The sequence below is a fragment of the Octopus bimaculoides genome, chromosome 3, assembly GCF_046866305.1.
Source record: "Octopus bimaculoides isolate indiv1 chromosome 3, ASM4686630v1, whole genome shotgun sequence".
NCBI classification, from domain to species: Eukaryota; Metazoa; Mollusca; class Cephalopoda; order Octopoda; family Octopodidae; genus Octopus; species Octopus bimaculoides.
The window spans coordinates 109,245,079-109,262,960 of NC_142930.1; the positions used below are offsets into that span (position 1 = coordinate 109,245,079).

Consider the following 17,882-nt stretch of genomic DNA (forward strand, 5'->3'; position numbering starts at 1 on the left):
ACACACACACACATATATACATACATACATATAAATGCATACGTTCACCTTACTTCATCACATCATATCAACACAATTTTACATCCAAGCTTTTAATAGCAATATCATTTATTTTCTCAACCAACAGTCTCTAAATTGTCTTTTATGGAAATAAAGTGACAAGCACTTTTGTAATATTAACATTACTAAGTTCAACTGATTTACTAACTTTTCTTTGCTTCATGAAAAATAGGTTCATGTATGGTTGTGTAGTTTAGAGGTCTGTGTATATATGTATGCATACCTCTCTCTCTCTCTCTCTCTCTCTCTCTCTCTGTATGTATGTGCATATGTATGTATGCATTCATGCATGACTGAGTGCATATTGTCCCTCATCTTGACATGTGCACACTGATTGTAAACAGAAGCTTCACTATTTATATAGATGGTGTCAATTGCTTGTAGTCCACTGAAAATTATGCTCAGGCTTCTTGACATGTTGTGACAAGTGCTTGCTGATTGTTAACCGAACCCCACTGTTCATACTCACTGTATTGCTTGTATGCAGTCCTCTATGAAAACATGTCCAGGCTGTTCATTGTTCAATAGACTGAAGGATTATTACCTGGCTTGAGAAAGATGAGGGATGGTGTCAGAAAAGATATCGAGCTGTAGAAAATTCTACTTCAATGTAGTCTTATCTGATCCATGCAAGCAAGGAAAATTGAACATTAAAACTATGATGATGAAGATAATAGTGATGATGATAGTTGTGGTGGCTGTGTGGTGGTTATTATGATGGTGATTATGAACTAAAGCTCATGCTCAAGAATATGTTTACACCAGCTGATCTTTTACCAAAGGGCTTTCTATAAAACATTCCTTTCCTACAGACTTTTTGGCAGAATATGATTCTTCTTCAGCATTTCCTCGACTCTTCAAACATCTATACCATTCATGTGACAAGTTCTAATATGGTGATTCTTCAAGAGATAGCAACTCCTTATTTTGTTATGCATATCTTCCATACATCATTCTGTCTGTTCTTTCTATAAATTTCCCCTGAGTAACTTAAGGCAATCGTCCAGTACCACAACAATAGCACAGTAAAATCTACACACAACATAACACAAAACAAGTGGTGTGATGTAACCAATTACCTCGAATCTAGTAGAAATAGAATCCAAGTGAAGAGACTGCTGAGAGTAAAGACATGTTGGAATACTGTAGGAAAAGAATGCTGCTCAGCTGGAGTGAGACATATTTGGAAAAGCAAATGAACTGTTTTATAATCTTGTAGATTATAAAGTGTGACTAGATTTCTTGTCAGGTTTTTTTTTATCTGGTATTAAGGAAAGATTAGGAATTAAAAGAAGATGGAGAGATATGTAAAGAGCTAAATATGCTTAGAGAAAGAAATATAATGAAAAAGAATTATAAAGCGAATGAAAAAACAAAGAAAACTAAGAAACAGATAGAAGAGAGAATTACAGAGGTGTGTAAGTATATTATATATATATATATATATATATATATATATATATATATATATATGTATGTATGGTATATGTATATACACATATATATGTACTTTATACATGCACACATGCATGCGTGCACACACACACACATGCATGTGCATGCACACACACACACACACACATGAAAAGAGAGAAAGGGGTGAGAAAGGGAGCAATGGGAGAGAAGAAAAAACTTTTAAAAAAGAAATGATAATAACTGTTGATTTAAAATCTTAAGAAATCTGCAGTATACCCCACCACTACTACCACCTTGCCTAAAAAGTAAAATAAAAATCAGAAAACTTGCTCAAGGCTGTTTAAAAATTTTTGTGTTGTGTATTGTGATGACTGCAGCAAACTGCAACTAAATTTAATGTTTGTTGTATTTAACAGAAACACAACCATTGTATCTTGCAGCAGTAAAATTTTGAAGACAAATACTATGACTTGTACACACCAACATGTGTGTCTACTATTTCTTCTATGACTCTCACTAGCTATCTCTCCATCTATTTATCTATTTATTTATCTAACTTTCTATGTCGTAGTTTTGACAAAACAACAGGAAATTCTTCCCAGAGAGAGAGAGAGAGAGAGAGAGAGAGAGGGAGAGAGAGAGAGAGAGAGAGAGGGAGAGAGAGAGAGAGAGAGAGAGAGAGAAAGAGATATTGCATCACTATCAAATCTCCAATTCTTTACTCCAAGCTTACCATTTTGTGAGTGTCACAGAGTGGAGATTATCGACATCTTAGCATGGAATACACTTTGAGAAGATTTTGAGATATGATTGACTGAAAACATGAAAGTGAAATATGTATATGTGTGTGTGTGTATGCATGTATATATCTATCTATCTATGTATATATATGTATCTATCTAATCTATCTATATAGATATAAGTATATACACAAATATACATAAACACACTTTTGTGTAGATATGTATACATATATATACGTATATATTTATGTACACACACACACATATATATACACACGCACACACACACACACACACACACACACATAATTATATACATACAGGATATTGTAAATATGCAAAACTTTACATTCAGTCTAAAGACACACTACTTTACTTCTTCCTGATATTTCATGTCGCATTAAATGCAATTTTCCCTAAATAATGAACCTATCATTGATTTCTTTACTTAAGAAATTTGCCAATTTTTTGTAAGGAATCATGTAGCTGAGTAAATTTTTAGTCCAGACTATTACTAGGGATCATCCAAGAATGAAAGGCAATAATCAACAATTGGCAGCATGGAGATATTCTTGGAACAGTGAGGTACCAACATAGTTCAAACCTTGTAATTCAAAGAGAGAGTGGGAGAATGAAAGGGTATGAAAAGAGAGAGAGGTGGAATCAGATAAGAAACGACAATGAGAAAGGGACATATGAAAACAGTTGTGGGGAATAAAGAGTGAGAGAGAGGGACTGAGTTAAAAAAGAGATGACAATAACTGTTGATTCAATATTTCATGGAATATGTATCTCACCCCTAACTTAAAAGACATTTTAGTTATATTAATGATATTCATGATGAACCAAAGAGAGTCATTCTACATGGCCACTTAACCTGTCAGGAATAGCCAATTCTTACTCATATCACACCCCATCATTTACAAAAAGGAATTACACATTTGATAGTGTAGTGCTAAATACACCTATGTGCATATATATATATATACATATCATTAAAATCATCATTTAACATGTTTTCCATTGGCTTGACAGGAGCTGGTAAGGCTGGGAGTTACACCATAATCTAGCCATGGTTTCTATGGCTAGATGCCCTTTCTAATGCCAACCACTTTACAGTATACTGGGAGTCTTTATGTGGCACCAGCACTAATGTGCACACACACACACACACACACACACACACACGCACACACACACACACACATATATACACACATACATTATATATATATAAAAGTTGATGATAGTGGGAATGCCTTTCATCTTGAACTCAGTCTGCAGTCAGAGCTACTTTGGGAGCTAATACATTAATACAAATTTACATTTATTACTGTGCAGAGCCAAGTGTTCTCTAGAAAATGTACAATTTACTGATTCAACCCCATTATTGCTAGTTGTTAAATGAAGGTTATGAATATTTGAACACAGAAGAGCGAAGTATAAAATTGCTGTGATAACAGTGAAGTATCCAACATCGAACTTTTTGATGTACCTTTATAAGCTATAAAATAAATATACAAATGTAAGTATACTTTTTCTAGTGAAATTCTTTGTGAGTACTAGTATTTGTTTGAGTGAGCAGTAATATCTGGGGATGTGATATTCTTCTAGACTACTGCTTTTTTTTTTTTAATGAGAGGTGCAAAAAAAGAAACCCTATCCATTTTGATAATGGGAAGCAAGCATGGATTATAAGCACAGACATGGGTTTGTGGCTAAAATGTTGGCTTCTCAACTACACAGTTCGGTATTCAGTCCCACCACAGCATGATATCTTGAGCAAGTGTCTTCTACAATAGTTTTGGGCTGACCAAAACCCTATGAGTAGATCTGACAGACAGAAACTGAAAGAATCTCTTTGTGCATGTGTGTTTGTGTGTGTGTGTGTGTGTGTATCTTCTTGTCTTTCACAATGTAAATACTCAATGTTAAGAATTACAGTACTTATGTCATTCAATGTCTGATCTTCCATGAAAACTTGTCAGGCCATGGGGTAATATTACTTGCTTGGAAACGTGGTGGTTGGCAACAGGAAGGACATCTGGCCAAAGAAAATCTGCCTCAACCACTTCCATTTTATCCATGCAAGCATGGGAAAGATTGAGAATGAAGATGAGGATTAACTAACTTCAAAGCAGCTTCCTGAAAAATTAATGTAAATTTTCCAAGGTTTTTAGGTAAAGAGTTTGATGAGTCTTAGCTCGATTTTATGTAGATTTCAACCAAAACAGTATTTTACCATATTTTCATGTGTTTGATAATTGAAGTATTTCCTCATATTTTTCTTCTGTAACATCACCCTTTGAAAATTGAATTCTAAAACATTTTTTTATCATCTTCAATTCATTTGAAAATTTTTTAACTGAACTATCCTTCATGTTGAAATGAGGTGTTTCGTGACATTAACAAATTACTTCTAACAAAATCATTTAATTAAAAGTTTTGTCTTGTGAAGATTCAATAAATACAAATATGAATAACACCATCAAAAGAAAGTTCTCTCTCTCTCTCTCTCTCTCTCTCTCTCTCTCTCTCTATATATATATATATATATATATATATATATATATACATACACACAGATCTATATTTACATAAACACACATATATATGTACTACATAGAGATACACATATACAGATTAATATATACATACATTATATATATATAAATATACAAACTTATAAGTATATACGCACACATATATATATATACATACACATATATGTATGCTTGCATACGCATACATACACACACACACACGTACATACATACATACATACATACATACATGTGTGTGTATATATATATATATATATATATATATATATATATATATATATGAATTGTACTATATTACTTTACAGTTGTTTGAACAGTTGAAAATATAGAAAATGTTCAATGCAGAGATATTAAAATTTTGAAGGGAAAAAAACCTCACCTAAATATCTAAGCAAGAAGTTGAAATAACTAGAAAAAAAAAGAAAAGAAAAAACAGAATGATTTATCTTGCTTCTCAGTTTCCTTTATGAAGTAAGAGGATACAACCAAATGAATCTACTTTAAACAAAAGGATTTGAACTGGAAAATAGATAATCACTAAACCTAAATACAGTCTTCTGTTTTAACCAATTCCACTATAATGTCTGTGGTTATAGGTTTGCTAGATCAGCGATGATGATGAAGCATAGCTTAGAGGTTTGGGTATTCAGTGCATGGTTGTAAAGTTGTGAGTTTGATTCCAGGTGGTGCATTGTGTCTTTGAGGAAGACACTTTATTTCATGTTGGTCCAGTCCCTTCAGCTGATGAAATTGAGTTGTGACTGTATTTCAAAGGGCCAGCCATGACACATGCTGAATCTGCGTTTAACTCTATTTATTTATTTATATATATTATACAAAATATTTCACGTAAACCCGGAGTTTCTACCTTTAAAAACAAGAAGTTACAAACTTTTTACTTGTGTGATTTTTTGCTACCCTGGTAACTATTTATCTATTTTTTCTGTGTTAATTGTTAAAAAGGGAAAAATATACACATCTATATACATATACACACATATATACATATATATACATATATATATACACATATATACACATATATATATACACATATATACACATATATATACATATGTGCATGTGTATATATATATATATGTGTGTGTGTATGTACATATGAACATAGATACATATGTGCATGTGTGTGCACAAAGCAATTCCTTAAATGTAAGTGAATGAAAAGAAAGAGGTGTCTATTTTTGTAAATGAGCCAGTTTACAGTTAAAACTTGAAGAATATAGCCTGGCAAATTTCCATCTATTCTGCTAAATATTGCCCAAAGACATGTTATCTTTTGTTTCTTAAAAATCTAAAGCAGTTTGATAAGAAATTTTCAGCTCAAAGACTGCAGTATCTCCAACATAACAACCTTTGACAGACATTCTATAACATTCCTGTTTTTTCATTCATATATGTTGTGTTATATTTACATTTCTTCACAGAAGCCAGAGAGAGAGAGAGAGGGGGAGAGAGAGAGAGAGAGAGAGAGAGAGAGAGAGAGAGAGAGAGAGAGAGAGAGAGAGAGAGGAACACCTTGGAAGACACTGATAAACCAAGAAGTATAAGGTAATAAGTCTTCAAAGAAATTAGGAGATAGAAAAACATCCATGACTACTGAAAGTAATAATTGTGAATTACACCAAAGTTCTTCATTTGTCCTTATATTGAGTTGGAAAAGTTTTTGTCTTGTCTAGTAATCTATAACTAACACTTTGCAGCAAGCGGACAAACAACATATATCCCATCCCCATCACCTACACATGCCATTATCATCACTTAGAATTCCCAATTTTCTGTGCTTTAAACAAAATTCACTGAGGCAGAAATTCTGTGGGCAGACACCCTTCTTGTCACCAACTCTCACCTATTTCTAAACCCATGGCTGGACATGTTCTATGCAGAAGACTGGAAATAATCAGCGTCACTCCTATGACAGTGATCGTTTAGCACCATCTCATCAGGTGATATCAAGACAAAGACATAGGCACACAAGCATGCACGCACACACACACAAACACACACATGCACAAAAGTGGTGGGGTATGTGTGTGTGTATGTATAATTTATATACAGTGTTGGACCAGCATATCGAATAGAGTAAAAGGCACTTTTTGAAGGTGTTGCACAGTGGGACAGAAGCTAAACCACAGAGTTGGGAAGCAAACTTCTTAACCACACAGCCATACCTGCAGCTATTTACATTTGTATATATCACATTTGTATCACTAACCACGAATAGTCACTGACTCTATTAATAAGAACTTAATTCTGTGTGTGAGCCTATGTGTGCCAGACCACACATGTGTATGTGCATGTGTGTTTGTACAAGCAAGTGTATGTGTGCCAGACCACATGTGTGTAAGTTTGTACATCCATATCTACTAATGGTTATATCTAATACATTTTTCACTGTAGTGTGTATTCGTTTCTCTTAATTTGCCAGTTTATATATGAAGACCAAGAAGAAATCTTGTGAAACAGAGTTTATTTTAATGAGATGCCTATTGAAGTCACCTGAGGAGACACATCTACACTGCATAGTATCTCACCCATGAAGAACCAATGTTTGATGAGTTGAAACAATTGTAGTGATCAATAAAGATTCTCATATCTTGCATCTTCTGTCTCTCTCATTAATCACATACCGGCAAACTACCAGGTCTATACCATACAATTTATTAACTAATATATATATATATATATATATACACACACACACACAAAACCTCTGTATCAAGTATGGCTAACGTATACAAATATAGCAAACACAGACATCCCATCATGAGTTGCCAATCAAAATCCTTATGATTTCAACACCTGGGCATTCACAGGACAGACAGACACACACACACATACACGTGTGTGTGTGTGTGTGTGTACATCATACAAACAACATAGCTTTTCTAAAAGGTATGTTGTTTGTATGACTTACAAGTAACTATAGCAAGCTAAATATCCAAATTCTCCTAGCTTGTAGTTTATACAATCAATATAAAATTAGACAATATAGACAGCTTTAAATATATCTAATTATTATGGCATCAATATAAAACTGTAAGCAAATTACATCTTGTGTTCCAAGTGCCTAAAATATTACAATAGCAGATTACTGAAGTGAAAAATATCTTTACAATATGCTTAAACATTTTTACTAAAGATAAACAACAAAATAATCAAATGTTGCAGGATATAATGAAAAGAGTGAATGTATTAGTAAGCTAATTTATTATATAAGATGTTGGTTGTATGTTTTGATATTGGTGATGTAGACAAGGAAAAGAGTGAGCAGAGAATTCAATCAGTATTTCTAACCATGTTGTTCAGATCTTTATTTCAGAAACACAGACCTAAGATATATTATTTAAGATATTATAGGGCCAGGTGTGGTGAAGAAACTTGCTTCCCTACCATGTAATTTCAAATTCAGTCCTAGTGCTTGGTGTTTTGGACAAGTATCTTCTATTATAACTCTAGGCCAACTGAAGTCTTCTCATATGGATTTTTATAGATGGAAACTGAAATTGTATCTATGTATGTTGTGTTGTGTTGTGTTTGTGTGTGATGCGTGTGTCTCCTTGTTTTGATATCATGTGATGGTTGTGGAGTGTCACCATCATAGAAGTGGAGGAGATCATTCCTTTCTAATCTTCTGTGAAAACATATCCAAGTTTAGAGTTTTTCCAGTCTTATTCTGATATCATCAAAGAGGCATAGCCTTCCTATTACATGCCAAAATAACTATGAAAGAATCATTAAATAAATGTATTAGACTGTGTATTTTTATAGGAAAATAAAATTGCATAGGAAATTAATAATTTAAAGATGTCATTTGCATTTCATGATTAAATCATAAAGAAACTATACATGCTTAAGGTTTCTGAAGACCTACTGTTCAGCTCTCTTGAGAGTTTCTTACTACCAGTAGAATGTGATTTGTCAAAAAATTGTGAAACAATTGATAACACTGAATTTAAATTTTAGTGAACAGCATTTTTACATCCATAAGTGGATGCACTTTCAAAATTTCTAACAATGATTTACAGTTTGATATTTTTCTCGTGTAAGTGACATTATTAACCATTTTGTCATGTTTCTGTTGAAATACACTGATTTTGTTTCAAATAATTTAGAAAATAATGAAGGATTTGTTAAAATAACTCTGTTGTTATTAAGCTGGTATTTGGAACATAGCTTGAAGGAAATTTTTAATTTAAATTTCTTTAAAACAGGAAGTTTGTATCATAGAACAAGGGTCAGTCTTGAGCAGGTTAATATCAAAGGAGTTTATGGATCAATATTTGCAAGGTGTAGTGACAAAAACATTTTTTTGGTATTAGTTTTTGTGAAAATCTGTAAACACAGCAAAATTATTTGATATAATAATATTTTGTTGTATGTAAAATTGATTTCTAACATTAGCAGAAAGCTACAAAATTTGCAACAGGACAGAGTTGGTTTAATTTTCCATAGTACAAGACTTACATTTATCTTATTAATCCCAGAACAAAGTAGATACTGGTAAGGTTTGAACCTACAATATTAAAAGATATAATTAAATACTATTATGCATTTATTTTCAAGGACTCTGCCAATTCTGCTGTCCACCACCCTGAGAACTTCTTATATGTAATCTAGGCCCTTAGCTTTATACAGGTGCCACACAAAATTAGGATATAATGATTAAGATGAAGTAGAATTTATATAAAAGTTTTAACTATACAGTAATATCCAAAGAAACCCAAGAGGGTCGGCATTGAAAAATAGATGGGAAGAAAAGGAACAGGTTTAATGTTGTGGAGGAGATTTATTTTGTATGTAAAATGAATATTTTATATTGACATTGTTAAGTTTCAGAGAAAAGGTCTCAGCTTCAGATTTTCAACAAGTAAGCTGTTAGTTAAAAGAGAACACATGCACACACACACACATGCAAAAGCTATTCTATTTATAAGATTAATTGAGATGTTAGTGGGGGAAAATATAATTAAAATATGCATTGTTTATTTAAAGGAAGGAATTATATTTTAGCAAAATGTGTTAAGCGTTTCTATATCAGTTTGTTGCTCCCACCTCCAACTACAAAGAATAGCTAGAGATAAAGCTTTTCAATCAACTATTTGAGAGTTCCTACATACAAAATGGCATCTCAAGTAATATGCAATTAGGGTTGTCTTGAATTTATTGTAGGTAAATGAGTTGCAAAAATATCTGATAAAATAATGGAATCTATGAGAAATAGAGGAAAAGAGAAAGAGAAAGTGTGCATGTTGTGTGAGTATGTATGAACACATGGGTTGTATTTTATGATAGGTTTACCCTATCAGCAAAATTTAAAAGGCATTCAGATATTTGCTTGCATTTCGGAGGAAAATAAACACTATCATGAAATATTACAACTAAGCATACACCCCCACCATGTGGTGATTGTATACATGGACATGTACGTGTCTAAATCTACATAGACATGCAAAATTTAATTGAATACTGTATATGAGATTTTGTGTATATTATATATAAAATTTTGTGTATGTGAGAGCATAAATATTGTATATGTTGACTTAAATTCAAGATCATATTATTAATAAGTTATACATATACATCAATCAGTTGTGCTGTCTACATTAAAAGATTGAGGGAATATATAACGAATATATAACAAATAACTAGAGAGTATCCTGGCTAATGGGAATTTAATGTCCTGCTGCTCCTAAAATCCAACATTGCATTTATTGGAAACTTTGAGCCAAATTTAATGACATATGTTAAAAAAGATAAAGATATTTCTGCAATAAAGATAAATGATATTACAATTTTCTCCAATATTCTCAATGGCTATTGATGCTGTTGCGAGAATGTCAACTTAACCTGAAATGTTGAAAAAAATTTTTTTAACGATAAAATAAAATTAGAAAAACATTAAAACAACCATTCTTTCTCAAAGAAAGAACTGACTAATCAGTTATCTATTATGCTGACACAAAATATGTATTTTCCCAAGAAAGAATAATACATATTCTTAAGGTAGGTGGGATATCAGAGAAACTGTCAATGTTTTGTGTTTAGACTACAATAACTGAAATGTTGGAATTTCTATTTTGTAAGTGGTTTGTTAGTATACACACACATATGCATGCACACTCACATGCACACACATAGACACACACACACACACACAAGCTGAATGGTCTGGAAAGTTGGTATTCTTTGTTCTTTAATGTATCTTTTATCTTTTGTCATTTACTTGTTTCAGTCATTAGACTGCAGCCATGCTGGAGCACTGTGTTGGAGGGTTTAGTCAAACAAATCAACCCAGTACTTTTTTCCCCTAAGCCTGGTGCTTATTCTATTGGTCTCTTTTTGCTGAACCACTAGGTTATGGGGACGTAAACACACCAGCATTGATTGTCAAGTGGTGGTGGGTGACAAACAGACACATGCACATGCACATGCACACACACACACACACACACACACACACACACAACAACAGGCTTCTTTTAGTTTCTGTCTATCCAATCTGCTCACAAGGCTTTGGTCAGAATAAAGCTACAGTTAAAGACACTTGCTCAAGATGCCATGCAATGGGACCGAATCTGGAGCCAAGTGGTTGGGAAGCAAACATTTCATGAAACAGCCACACCTACACCTAATATTTTCAGTTTATTCTCAAAGTAAAATGTAAGTATTACTAGATGCAAGGTGGTGGTGGTGTGGTAGTACATCTGTCTCTCAGCAACAAGGATTTTGTTGCTTGATCATCTGAATTACTTGTTCCTGGATTAATGCATTAGTGCCTGAGCCTTTGACAGGCTCAAGCAGAATCAACAATACACAATGTATGACAAGACCTATCTTTTAAATTATAGATACAATCTACCTTGTGAGCTTCCACTGTTTCAGCTTTCCCACTTTCACTCACAAATTATGAGTTGCCCTGAGGCTATAGAAAATGACACTTTCCAAAGATTATGCACAGTGGGATCATAGCTGCGATCTTGTGCTTGTGAAGTAAACTCCTTAACAATTTGACCATAGTATGTCAACAATATATTGTTAGTATAACAATTATATTATAATATATTATACATTGCTTATATTGTTATTATAACAATAATTGAACAGAACACAACCGACATGGAATCAGCAGAGAATAACTAAAAAACAAAGCTATTTTAAGGGAAAGCAAGAAAAAGATTTGTCAACAACATATTTTGGATTCTGGATTATAATCTAATTGGTGTTTACTACTTTGTCTAATTACATTTATCTCATTTCTTTACTTCCCACAAGGGGCTAAACACAGAGGGAACAAACAAGGACAGACAAACGGATTAAGTCGATTATATCGACTCCAGTGTATAAGTGGTACTTATTTAATCGACCCTGAAAAGATGAAAGGCAAAGTCGACCTTGGCGGAATTTGAACTCAGAACGTAGGAGTTGAAATAATGCGGTGAATAAAAAAATAAAATTTTATCAAATTAAAATAATTTTTGGAGTGTAGAAATGAGAACAGATTCAATGACTATTATTAATGAAATATTGTCAAAGCAAAAGAGTGACAACTCTATGACTAGATAAACATCACAAGTACTGAAAAGATATAAATAAGATCAAAACATGACTGAGTTTATCAGTTGCCAAAGATTAGATTAAATTTACATTAGACGCTGAGCAAATATTTTAATTTCCTAACAGTAAAAAGAATTAAACTTTTAATTATTTAAAATTTCTAAGTTACTTCCCCTTTGTTTTAATTTTGACCAAATTTATTGACAGTTGTCAGTGAATTTATATTTTCTCCGAACTGCAAAAGTAAGCTTGTGATTAATTGTAGTTGTTTTTTTCATAACATTAAATTTGTTAGCACTTACTCAATTATGGAATTTCATGCAGATGGCAACCGTTAGTAATTTCTCACATCCATTACATTTATACCCTGCCATAATGGTGGATATTTTCATAAATGGCCAAAATTGCTATAAGTTAAATACTTGAAGATAACTGTACTTGCTGAAATCAATATCCACTAGAGATATAAATATTATCCCACTAAAGATTATCAATTTCATGTAACAGTTTCCAATTCTTCAGAATGAAACCCAAAAGACTAATATACATGCATAATATATGTATGCAGATGTGTGAATGCACATATACATACATACAGACACTCACACACGTATATTGTTCGCAAACTATTGAAATAGATCAGTAGAAGTAGTAAAGAGCAACAAAGTGACAGAAACCATCATAAAAAATAGTGGGAGGAGTTAAGAGAATTGTTACCTCCCTTGAAAATAAAGTGGATTTTTTTTTTGTGCAAAAGTCAGATAATATAATGTACACAGAGAAAGTGTTAAGCTGCATCGTAGCACAACAGATGAGCCATAGAAGCTGGAAATGAAACAGATTATCGATAGGCTGTTCAGAACTAACTTTCATGGAAAGTAGAGTGCAAGAATAGCAAGGAAAATAGATGAGCATTTAGTACATGTGTGCAAGAGGAGATGAGTTGCACTAGCATGGACAATGATTGCTGGGTGGGAAAGTAATGTGTGCTAAACAGTGAAAAGTAAGCAAGGGAAGTGAATGAAATGTATGAGAAGTGGTAAGGTCAGATTAATATATAAGTGATTATGTCTCCTACAGAATGTCAGGTTGACCCAGAACTGGTATTCTGAAAAAAACCCAAAAAAAACCCAATTGCTTGAGGTGCTGCACAGTAAAATCAGAACCGGAAGTATATGATTGTGAAGTGACTTCATAATGGCTCACTGATAGTATTCACACTTATAATGGATTATGGTGGAAAATATCTAAATTTCAGTAAGTTTTTGATGGGTGACAGTTAATAATTTTATAGGTTGTGAGAGAAAAACCTCCCAAGCCTGTGGAGGCAAATGGCATAGTGGTTAAGGTGTTATACTCATGACTGTAAGATTGTGGTTTTGATTCTTGGAATGAGCAAGGCATCGTGTTCTTAAGCAAAACACTTCATTTCACATTGCTCCAGTCCATTCAGCTGGTAAAAATGAGTAATCTTGTGACAGATTGGTGTCTCATCCAGGGAGGAATGTATATGGTAGAGAAATCAGGAAACAGCCCTATGCTCCTTACTGAGTAATGTAGATTAACCAAACCTGTAAATTGTGGGAGGTAATTTTTTGCCGCACTCTGTATGTTGAATTAAAATAGGCAAAATTTTAAAAAATTAATAAAATAAGGGCAATAAATTGATATTTTTTACAGATGAATAAAAGAAACAATGAAAATTTATTCATCCTAATGAGAGGTGAATGGAAAAATCTTCTAAATGATCTGTTCCAGCATGTTTTGGTGGGGGTGTAAGTTAGTGATTCCAAAATAATTTCACACTTTCTAACATGCTTAAAAACAGGCTAAAATGGAAAATTCCAATATCCACATATGTATAAATAAAAGCAGCTTTCACAGATAGCCAAAAGCAAAAGCTATCCTGTAAATCACCAGAGAATATAAATTCTATGTATTTTTTCAAAATGCATTTAAAAAAAAACCCAAAAGACAAATCAAAATTTTAACTTCAAAACAATAACATATTCAATTTTATGACAATTTTGTCAAGCCTCTAGGATTTCAGATATAAAATTTTATGTAAGAGTAGCAATTTGTCATTTCTTTTACTGCTCAGATTTCTTTCCTTATTCTGTGAGTTTTTAGAATATAATTCTTTGTTAAAAATAATACAGTAGCGCACGTTATTTTTACTTATTGTTACATACCATTTTAGTATTATCTCCTACACAGAAGTAAGTAGTCTAAGATGACAACTACTCAGGTTCCAAACTACTGTATCACAGTGTAAAATTAGTTTAGAATGTCTAAAAATGACAAAATACTTTGACTCTTCTTACTGTTAGCATGCATTCAATCATTCAATCATAGGAGAAAAAAATAAAAAGTAAAGCATCATTTTGTCTATCAAACCTCACATATTCCCTTATCCATCATTCAATTTTATCAAATTGTGTACAATTCTGATCGGCTGAGTAATAGTAAAAATAGAACATCTATATATGTTATTTTATTTTAATAAGAACAAAACGTAGAAAATAAATAAAAGCTAGTTTGTACTTGGATTACATGTTTTCTTACTCTCTCAGTGCTGTAAAATGTCTATTTTTGCTAGTAAATATTGACTTTTTTCTTTCAGTGTTTGCATTAACTTTCTGTTATCATAAAACCACTGAAGCACATTGGAAGCTAACTGGAGCCAAGACACATGGGAAAACAATCAAAGAAATTCAAAAGATAGCATTAAATTTAATTTTATTATTTAATTTGATAGAATTTAAAAGAAAACAAGAATCTATACTAAAATCTCTATTAAAGAATCTAGGGAACAGAAAATGATTTTTAGGTTTACCTTTATTGCATTTGTGACTCTGATATTTAATCCTTGCTAGAAAGATTGGCATAAATGAATTTGAAAGCATTATAAAAAACAAAAAAAAATAATGCAAACAACCCTGCATAGAAGTATATAAGCACACAATACCACATACGCACGCTTATGAATATATGGCTTGATCTTAGGTGCCCACAAACAAGAAATTGCAGTACTTAGATTTTGAAGTAGAATTTTATTATCTGTTTATTCATTCAAAACTCTGAATAATGACACGATAAAACTTTTGGATTTAAATGAATAAACAGATTTTATATATATATATATATATACATAAAACAATATAATACAGAATCATTAATCGCTTTGACAGATACACAGTCATATTTGTTCCTCCACCTGTCCATTTTCCAAGTGAGCATTTGTTACACAAATATATTATTAAGGCATTGTTTCACATCCAGATACATCTCTTATAATTCATTGATTTTCAGAGAAAATATATATAGTCACACCATACATATATATATATATATATATATATGTATGTATATAAACACACACACACACAGAGGGAGGGGTTACCGTAGCAAAACAATATTTTTCTTTTTTCTTGTTTAACCTTGATGTATTACCTTGAATAAATTGTAACAAATCAATTATGGCTCAATGATATTATATGTGGTAATTTTAGGCTTAATGAAATGCTTAAATCACTTATCAGAGATTGTGGTCTTAATGTATTTCAGGCCATCTTTGCTTACTAACATTTGATGCATCAGCAAAAATAATATTTAAAATGGTTAGTTCAAGTTTGATTGCTCCATATATATGTAATATTCTCAGCTTTTGGGTTTTTTAAGTTCTCAGAGAGCTTGAGATCATGATAATATTACAAGAGATATCGTATGATAGTTATTTCTAATTTAGGTACAAAGGAAGCAACCTTGACGGGTGGGTGTCAAGCAAAGATGCTGACCTCAGTACTGGACTGGTACTTTTTTTATCAACTTTGGAAGGATAAAAATATAGTTGACTTTGACAGAATTTGAACATAAAAAGCTAGAATGAATGCCACAAAGTTTTTTCTGATACTCTAACAAATCTACTAGGTTGCCCCTATCACAATGAAATAGAGTTTGTTAATATTTCCATAATTTTTGTATTGGTTTATAATTACGATGCCCTTTATTAAAATAAGAATTTATTTTGCATTTCATTTATGTATCATACCATCAAACACGATCATATAATTAAGATGAACATAAATACAAAAGCCAATGTTTTTAATATTTATGCTAATAAGAAAAGATGATAAGCACAGGAATGGCTGTGTGGATGAAAAGTTCACTTTATAACCATGTGGTTTTGACTTCCATCTCACTGCACATTACCTTGGGCACGTATTTTTTGCTATAGCCCAGCCCCATCAATACTTTGCAATTGCATTTGGTAATCAAAACATGTATGAAATTCTGTCACACACACACACACACATATGTATGTATATGTATCCATATACATGTGGTCATGTTGGGGCATCTCCTTGAATGGCTTAATCAAGTTAATTACTCCAAGTGCTTATTTTTATACCTGGCACACAAGTGTGTGTGTGTGTGTGTGTGTGTGTGTGTGTGTGTGCGTGTGTATGTGCATGTGTGTGTGCATGTGTGCATATATACAATGGGCTCCCACATAATTCCTGTCTATCAAATCTACTTGCAAAGGAATTAGCCAGCTCAAAACTATAGTGAGAGGTACTGGCTCAAGGTGCCACTCAGAGGCACTGAATCCCAAGCCACAAGGTCACAAACTTCTTAGCCACATCACCATGTCTGGTCTTCTATAAAAAACTTTTACTGTTTTTTTTTTTCTTTTCCTATTTTAACTTTTTTGACTCAACCTGCCTGAGACTGCCCTGAGTTCTATGGTACAAACTTCTTGTGTTAAAGTGATCTAGATTGGAACCTTCCATCAAAATATTTTGTCAGTTTTTATTCCAAACACCATCTTAATAATGTTTTCAAATTTTGACTCAGGGCCAGTTTTTGAAAAGAAGGGGAAGCTGATTGTATTGACCTCAGTGCATAGCTGGTACCTATTTTATTGACCTGAAAAAGATGAAAGGTACAGTTGACCTCAGTAGAAATTGAACTCAGAATGTAAAGCCAGACAAAATGCTTAGCAACATTTTGTCCACCTAATAAAACACCAGTTTAATAATGACAAAGGTTTTATACTAAATCGTTCATCATTTTCAAAATTAATTAAAATAAAGGTAGTGTATTTTAATGGAAATATGGTAATGAAAGGGTTAACCCTTTTGATACCAATCCTGCTTCTGTGATACTAACTTACTGTTTAAAGTAATCTAAATTAAAACCTACCATCAAAATTTTGTGTTAATTTATGTTTGAAATACCAGCTAAATAATGACAAAGGTGTTTTACTAAATTCTTCATTATTTTCAAAATTAATTGAAAGAAAGCAGTATATTTCAACAGAAATATGGTAATAAAATATTTAATTACAATATATATATAATACTTATTTCTATTTTAAGAAAGAAAGGCAACCAAATTAACTTAAACCTTATACTGCCAAACCAAAAATTTAATTGCCATCATTTTTTACTTTTTAATTCACAAAGAATTAATTTGTGAAACGGAGAGAAAATTTCATTGGAAATAGGCAATTATGAAAGAG

The 17,882-nt window shown here is 32.3% G+C and overlaps 1 protein-coding gene across 2 annotated transcripts in view; it reads right to left on the bottom strand.

Moving 5' to 3' along the window:
• Positions 1-17,882, bottom strand: part of LOC106867600 (voltage-dependent calcium channel subunit alpha-2/delta-3) — a 669,388-nt gene that overhangs the window by 515,275 nt on the left and 136,231 nt on the right. The gene's annotated exons all lie outside the window — the stretch shown is intronic.